The sequence below is a fragment of the Triticum dicoccoides genome, chromosome 4A, assembly GCF_002162155.2.
Source record: "Triticum dicoccoides isolate Atlit2015 ecotype Zavitan chromosome 4A, WEW_v2.0, whole genome shotgun sequence".
In the NCBI taxonomy this organism is placed as follows: domain Eukaryota; kingdom Viridiplantae; phylum Streptophyta; class Magnoliopsida; order Poales; family Poaceae; genus Triticum; species Triticum dicoccoides.
The window spans coordinates 711,666,546-711,673,715 of NC_041386.1; the positions used below are offsets into that span (position 1 = coordinate 711,666,546).

At 45.1% G+C, this 7,170-nt stretch overlaps 1 long non-coding RNA gene across 1 annotated transcript; it reads right to left on the reverse strand.

Moving 5' to 3' along the window:
• Window positions 1-308: 308 nt before the first annotated feature.
• On the reverse strand, window positions 309-1,963 carry LOC119288079. The gene is made up of 3 exons (XR_005141095.1): window positions 1,767-1,963; window positions 1,465-1,681; window positions 309-613 (listed from the first exon to the last, which is right to left on the reverse strand). It is a non-coding gene; the product is annotated as an uncharacterized LOC119288079 (long non-coding RNA).
• Window positions 1,964-7,170: the final 5,207 nt, after the last annotated feature.

Below are 7,170 nucleotides of genomic sequence, written 5' to 3' on the forward strand. Positions count from 1 at the left end.
GAACTTCTAGCAATGCTATCGGTATCTATCCAAACTGCTATGCTTAAAGCACCACCAAGAACTATTGCTTTCCGTGGTTCATTACTTCAATCTGCTATGCCTAAAGCAACACCATGCTTCATGTGGATGATTACTTCAGTCATAACGAACCATTAGAGGATGCAGTACAAAAGCATGTAGAATATGCAATGTAAGTGCTTTTTTTTACTAATAATGTAAGTGCATTTCTATTGACAGCAGACTAGAATCTTACAAACAAACTCCTTTAATTTTCTTTGCATGCAAACAGTACCAATGCTCGCATTAGATACTTGAAATGATTTTAGAAGTACATCCCAATATGACCTAAGAAGATATGTCTATCACCAAACAGTGTTGCGTACATTGTAAGGACAGGTTATGGAAGCAACAAAAGAAAGAGTGCATTTGACTTTCATACCACATGAGCATGAATTCGCTCTGTCACTTTGTTTGCTCAAAGATCATAAATACATATTGACTCATTGCTGTTTCCAACAACAAGTTCACGGCCATCCTTTGAAAACTTTATTGAAAGGATTCCAAAGTAGGATTCATCGTCAGCAGCAGAAAAATTCAAACCCTCATGAATGTCCTGCATTATGATAAATAAAATAAGTACTTGTAAAAAAACAACATATTGCAAAAAGAAAACTGTTCAAAATAATTGGTATAAGCATTGTTTTTTTGCCAAGATAAAGCACATTCATTTGGTAATCATGCAAATGGCAAGCAAGATTTGTTGAGTTTCTTCTTCATTTACATTGGTACAGAAAGTGAGACATGCCTTCGAACATTAAGTTTTAGCTATCCAAAGTACTACAGAAAGTACGGAATATGGTACAGTTTTACAAAAAAACTTTTCACCAAACAATTTCCCTCAGTGCAGCTCGACGGCTAGCTGTTTGAAAAGGGAGGGACAGATGTTATGTGGGGCCAGACCTACAGGAGGGCCACGGCTGTAACTTAAGGGGGTAAGTATGTTCATGTTTTCTATTGCTACAATACAATTTAAACCATCCAACTTCATACAAGTGCTACTCCAAACAGAAGCTGGAATGATATTTTTATGGATTTTACAAGTTCAGCAGGTTGAGCATTTTTCTGAAACTTCTATGCATAGGGAAGACTAGCCTTAGTCTGAAACTGGGAGGAGCAAGTGAATTAAACGGTACTGAAACATGATCATCTCTCTGTACAGAGGTGAATCTAAATACGGCCATCTCCCTGTACAGATGTAGAACTTTCTTTCTTTCTCTCATTTACTCGCAGCTCAAGGCCAGCGGCAGCAAGCCACAAAGGCAAGCAGCATCGGCAAGCAAAACAACCAGCAGCAGCAAGCGGCAAAGCAAGCAGCCAGCAGCGGCAACAACAGCAAATAGCAAAGCAAGCCAGTAGCGAACAGTAGCAGCAAGCAGCCAGCAGCAGGCAGAGGCGACTCCTCACCTTGCTGTTCATGGCAGCCGGGTCGGACGGATCAGGGAGGCGAGAGGACGAACGGCGTCAATGGCGGTCAGCGGTCGAGGAAGAATTAGGAGGGACCCGCGCCTTCGAGTCCGTTGTCCAGAAGCAGAGCCCGTCACGGTCCCTGTAGTTGCTCAGGGAGGAGGATGACCGCCGCGGCCGATGGAACCGAGAAAGGCAGCCTTGGTTCAAGAGGTTCCTGCACGCCGGCGCCGGGAATCACCATTAAAGGGACGGCAGGAGCAGCAATGGAGCTAGGGAACAGCCAAGGAGCAAAAACGCACCGGAGAAACGAGGTGGTTCACGGCGATGTCTAGCAGGTGTGCATGTCGGAGTCAGAGGCGTGGATGTCGATCCGGACCGACGGTTGGCGGATCCCGCCGGTCCCTGCGGCGGGCGTTGCAACGGCAAGCGGCGGCGTGGCCGGCGAGCTTAATGAGAAAGGGGATCCAGGCGGGGAAGAAAAGAGTGAGGAGTGAGGTAGCAGAGGGGGAGGAGAAAGATCAAGAGACAGCCGGGCAGGAAGCGGGCGCGTGTCCCTTGGAGATGACGGAGCTGGACTTATCCAGGAGACCCACTAGTCAGTGGCAAAGGAGGGGTTGAGAAAATCAAAATAAAGTTTCCAAGAGTTTTCGGAGAGTATTTCACAGCCTTTTTCGAACACGAATTCAAATCTGCCCCAACTTTGAATTTGAACTATAAATACGTGATATAAAATTCCAATGCTCATGAAATGTTTACCATTTTCAAAATTACAGTAGCACTAAAGAGAGTTCCTTGTATTCAATATCGTTATGGGGAAAAAGGATACCCAAAGGAGTGAATAGGGATTTCGTTTTATCAACAACGAAGAGTGGAGTTTCTTTTTTTTCACAAAATATACCAAAAATTCAAGGTAAGAGCTTGTAAATAACACATGACCTCCATTTATAAGTTTTCATGAACTTTGAATAAGGAATCATCACCAAACAAATATATCACAGTTCTGCCATTTTCTTGAATTTGAATAAAAGCACTTGATTCAAATACCATAACTAATTCAAAAAAAATTAGGATATAACATATGGGTGAAATATGACATGTAGGAGCTAAGATAACACTGAGGTTAAAAATTTCGGTGACTAGGCATGCACTAATTCAATTAGGATCAGATTTGAGCATAAGGGCATCTCCAACGACAACTCGTAAATTTTCTTCCGCATCCGTCCGCGGACAGGGGCGACCAGTCTGCGGACACGGATGCGGGAGGCCGACATTCAACGCTAACCGCATACATCCGACCAACAGTTCGAACCAACTTCATGAAATTCGATCAAGCTGGGCGGATTTCATTCAAATTTGAATATAATTTACATTAACAGACGATATTTCAATCGTTTTACTAAAATACACTAAACCCTATATCAAATGAACACTAGTAAGCTTGGCCGCCATGTCCTGCCGCACCACCATCGACATACGTGCCATCGACGGCCGCGGTGTTGTCGTGCCTTATGCTCGCCGAGGAGCCACTCCGCTTCCTGTTGTGCGGTGCGAAGGGTCGCCTTGGCCACTGCTGAAGGCACTGGCGGCACCGTGCCGGCGGCCTTGCCGCTGCCGGCGGCCTTGCCGCTGCCGGCGTTGGCGGAGCAGTCGCTAAGCGACCACTCCTCGCCATTCTTAGCGAGCTCGCTGTCAACACGGTGGTGGCCCCTGGCGGACGTCTCTGCGGTGGTGACCGTGCGGTCGAGCGCCCACGCCGCAGCGAGGTCTGTGTCGTTGGGGACCCATCCCGATGTCACGTCTGTCTTGGTAAACGCGTATTGGTGACCGACATTGCGCCGGTTGTACCTTGCCTTCTGTCGCGCCGTGCGCTCGGCCTCAGACACCATGGCCAGAGAGCCGGAGGCACCGCGGTAACCACCGCTTCCCAGGTAGTGGAAGATGCGGCCACGTGCCTTGGAGGATGTAATTTGATTGAGCTTTCCGAGAAGACTGCCAATGAAAGAAAATTCCAAGGTATAGAAAATAATAATCAACTTTCAGTTCTCGGTCAGGGAATCGATCACAACAGTTAACCTAATGAACCTCGGGTCCTTCTCTCTCACACACTACATATGTCTCACATTAAGTATGGACAACTAGTACACCTTTATGGATGCATAGCACCTGTAATAGTGAAAGTTGGAATAAAACTATGGAGATTGCAAACCAGATAATGCATACATTTCTTACCCATTTGCAAAGATGGTTTGGCTTAAAGTATAATTATTTTTCATGTTGGGAATAATTGATGCGGGTTGCTAATCAAATCATCACATTTGTGTTTTAGGCAATTATTATTGGGTAGGAGTATTATTTAGTTTTTTTTCTCCCGTTGCAACGCACGGGCATATTTACTAGTAAAACAGAAAGATGGATCAATCGTCCACCGGGCCATCCGCGCCCTCTTCGTGGGTCCACAGCTGGTCAACTACCTCCCCCGGCCATCCGCGCCGGCAATCAAATCATCACATTTGTGTTTTAGGCAATTATTATTGGGTAGGAGTATTATTTAGTAAATATGCCCGTGCATAGCAGTGGACAACTGCTGGTGTCGTTGGATGCTATAAACAGCGGCTTTACCTTGACGCGGGCATGTTCATGTTACAAGTGCTGCTGCGGGAAGGTGCTACCAATTATGGAGGGTTCATACTGTCGAGCAACTCCTACGACATGTACTCTAACTTTATTGTGAAGCTGCGGAGCATCTTGCAAAACTGGAACAAACACAGGTAGCAGAATCGTGACCTTCTGCTTTATAGTCTTGCAGTGATCTGATGCCAAACTTTTAATTAAGAGAGTTTGTGTAGTGGTCATATATTCTTATTTTATCAGTACATCGCCTTTTCAACAATCAAATGTTTTATTTGAAAATATGACAGGGAACGGCACGTTCTCAGAGTACGAAAGCAGAATCTGTAAGTTCTTACATGTTTCCTTGAAAATGACATATTTGTATAAGTTCAACCAGCCTGTAACCCAATCCATATAGTGATGTTGTATACATAGTCTAATTCAAGAATCAGGAAACTGGTGATTTCCTAGACATTTGATGCATTTTTAACTCCCTGTTGTAGGGGTCATCGGTGGCACCTTCCTATTACTCCTACTTCTTACCACTCACACAGGCAGGCAACCCGATCAAGGTTCTGGCGAAAGCTGTCCACGCGCATGTCTTTGCAGTCCATACCAACGATATCTTCTTCGTGCCACCACCAACAGTTTTCTCAGTTATGTCATCTTTGATCAGGTCTCTTCGTATCTCAATCAAATTTTACACTTTCAACTTTCTCAAGCATTCAACCAAAATTGATATCAATGTATCAACTATCATAGCTGCTTGCTTATTAGTAGTTGGAGCAGAGGTCGATTTATATTTATGTATTTTCCCTAAGGTGTTGACTGGATTTAATTTTTTGTCATTCATCATGAAGGAAAGATTGAAATAAATCTATATACAGATTGTGTCGCTGGTGGAGTGATGATTGTGACGTACTTTTAGTGATAGATGTCAAGAGAATATGGTTGTATAATAGTATATTTTTCTACTCACTCACAAGCATACAATTAGCAGCTTCATTTGGTTTCTGTTGTGCTAGCAATAATACTTTTTGAACCAATATTAAGGAGCTGGCTCAGTGCTAGAAACTAATTTATTTGCTTGATGTATCTGCAATTTGCACTATTTATTAGATGATAACTTCACTCATGTGTTATGTCAATATTCATTTTGCAAAATTAAATCACCTCTGCAAGATGTGCCTCTGATAGACACTCATGTTTATCAAATCATCTTTTGTGTCCGTGTACATAGGAACTGATGTTCAATGCTATATGCCAACATGACTAAACATCAAACTACTAATTGCAAAACCTCTTTCATATTAGGTGTGTACAGAACCGTATGCCAATTTCTTTGAAAACAACCCAGCTTTCCATTTGTAAAAGGAAAAACTTTTAATGGTTCTTGAAACTATTTAACTTTATACTTAGAATCCTACTACATGTCCAATCTAGTTAAACAACACTGAGATCTTTCACATAGTTTGTAGATGGTACGAGCCATCCATCCATCTAATCATACATTCTAAGGTTAACTAGAAACAAGAGTGTTGATGTGGTCTCGATGATCTGGAAAGCCTAATTTCTACATTGTTTTCGAGAAGCCAATGGTGTGGCTCATGAGCCACCTGCACAAGGTTTTTTGAATAAATTGTCTTGTACTTGGGGCGATGATCTTAACTGGTTATTTTCTAAACTTGTTGACGATGTAATGTTGCTTAATTATCAATAAAGCTAGTAATGAAGGTCTTCTCTCAAGAAAAAAACCAGAGTATCATGCTAGAAAATCTCACAAAAAGGGAAAAGATCGTGCCATTCGTTTTCTAGGCAATTTTCAGTAGAAGAAACATAAAACTTAAAGCTACGTATTTATAAATTTTCATCGACTTCTGGACTCTCATTACCCTTTTTTCTTTTGTCTCCCAGGGTTCACGTACGCCATTTTATTATTTATTAAAACTAATTGTCCGAATAAGGAAAAAAACAAGAGAGAAAATTTTAAAAATAGTGCCATGCAAGTGACACTACACTAGTAGAAAACAGGACACTAGTTCCGGTTGCAGAGGGCCTTTAGTCTTGGTTATGCAACCGAGACTAAAGGCCCCCACTTTTAGTTTCGGTTGTGTCGTGGTGGGCGCACGACAGATGCCAAGGGATGGCTAAAGAGAGGAGGAGGCTCGAGGGCACTGGTGGGCTCCAGAGGCGAGGTCGGCATGAGCGAGCGCAGGATGCAAGATATACCCAGGTTTGTGGCTCTCTGAAGAGATAATACCCCTAATCCTGCCGAGTGTGGTTAATATACAACAGTACAGAGTTGCTCCTAGAGCTGTATGGAGGAAGAAGGAAGGCTAGCCAGGGCTTAGGCTGCTCCTTCTCCCTGTGTGTGTGTTTCGCTGATTGGTTGGCTACTTTACTGCGTGCTTGCCCGTATGCATGAGGGCTCCTTCGAGGTTTTATAGGCCAACCCTCCAGGGGTACAATGGTAATGTTACAAGACGTAGGTCCGGGTTGTCAGCGTCTGGGAGCCGGAGCAGGGACCCGCCGGGTGCCAGTGATTCACCGGGTTCTCCTAGGCGTGGGCCCTGCTGGCGTAGGGGCACTGTGCGCCGTCTTGTCGATCGCCAGGGAGTGGCCGAGTCGAGTCGGGTACAGTGACGCTCCGTCGGGTCGCCGCTTGCTGGCGTCAGCGGTGACGCCGGGGGCACTGTTGCCATGCCGGCCCTGGTCATCGGGTGTGTGAGGGGCACTGCTGCCACGCTCCGACTGACCAGAGGCATCGGCGGGGCACTGTTGCCTCGGTCATCGGTAGATGGAGACTCGTCCCATCATACATCCTGGATGGGACGGGAGCTGACCCGTGGCTAGGTTAAGGAACACGCCAAGGGTGGAGCTGGCTTGTTGCGGAAGTCTTGATGTGCTGGGCTCGGCTGTCTTGAGCTGGTTGTTGGGGCCGAGTCAAGAAGCTTGGCCTGGTTGGAGAGTTCGGCCGGGTCGAGGGGCTTGGCCGGGTTGAGCGACCCGGCCAAGCGTGGGCCAGCTTGACGGGCGATGTGGGCCCCATTGTTTTTGAAAAGGATCTGGGTTTTGTTGCTTGCCCGGGGTTCA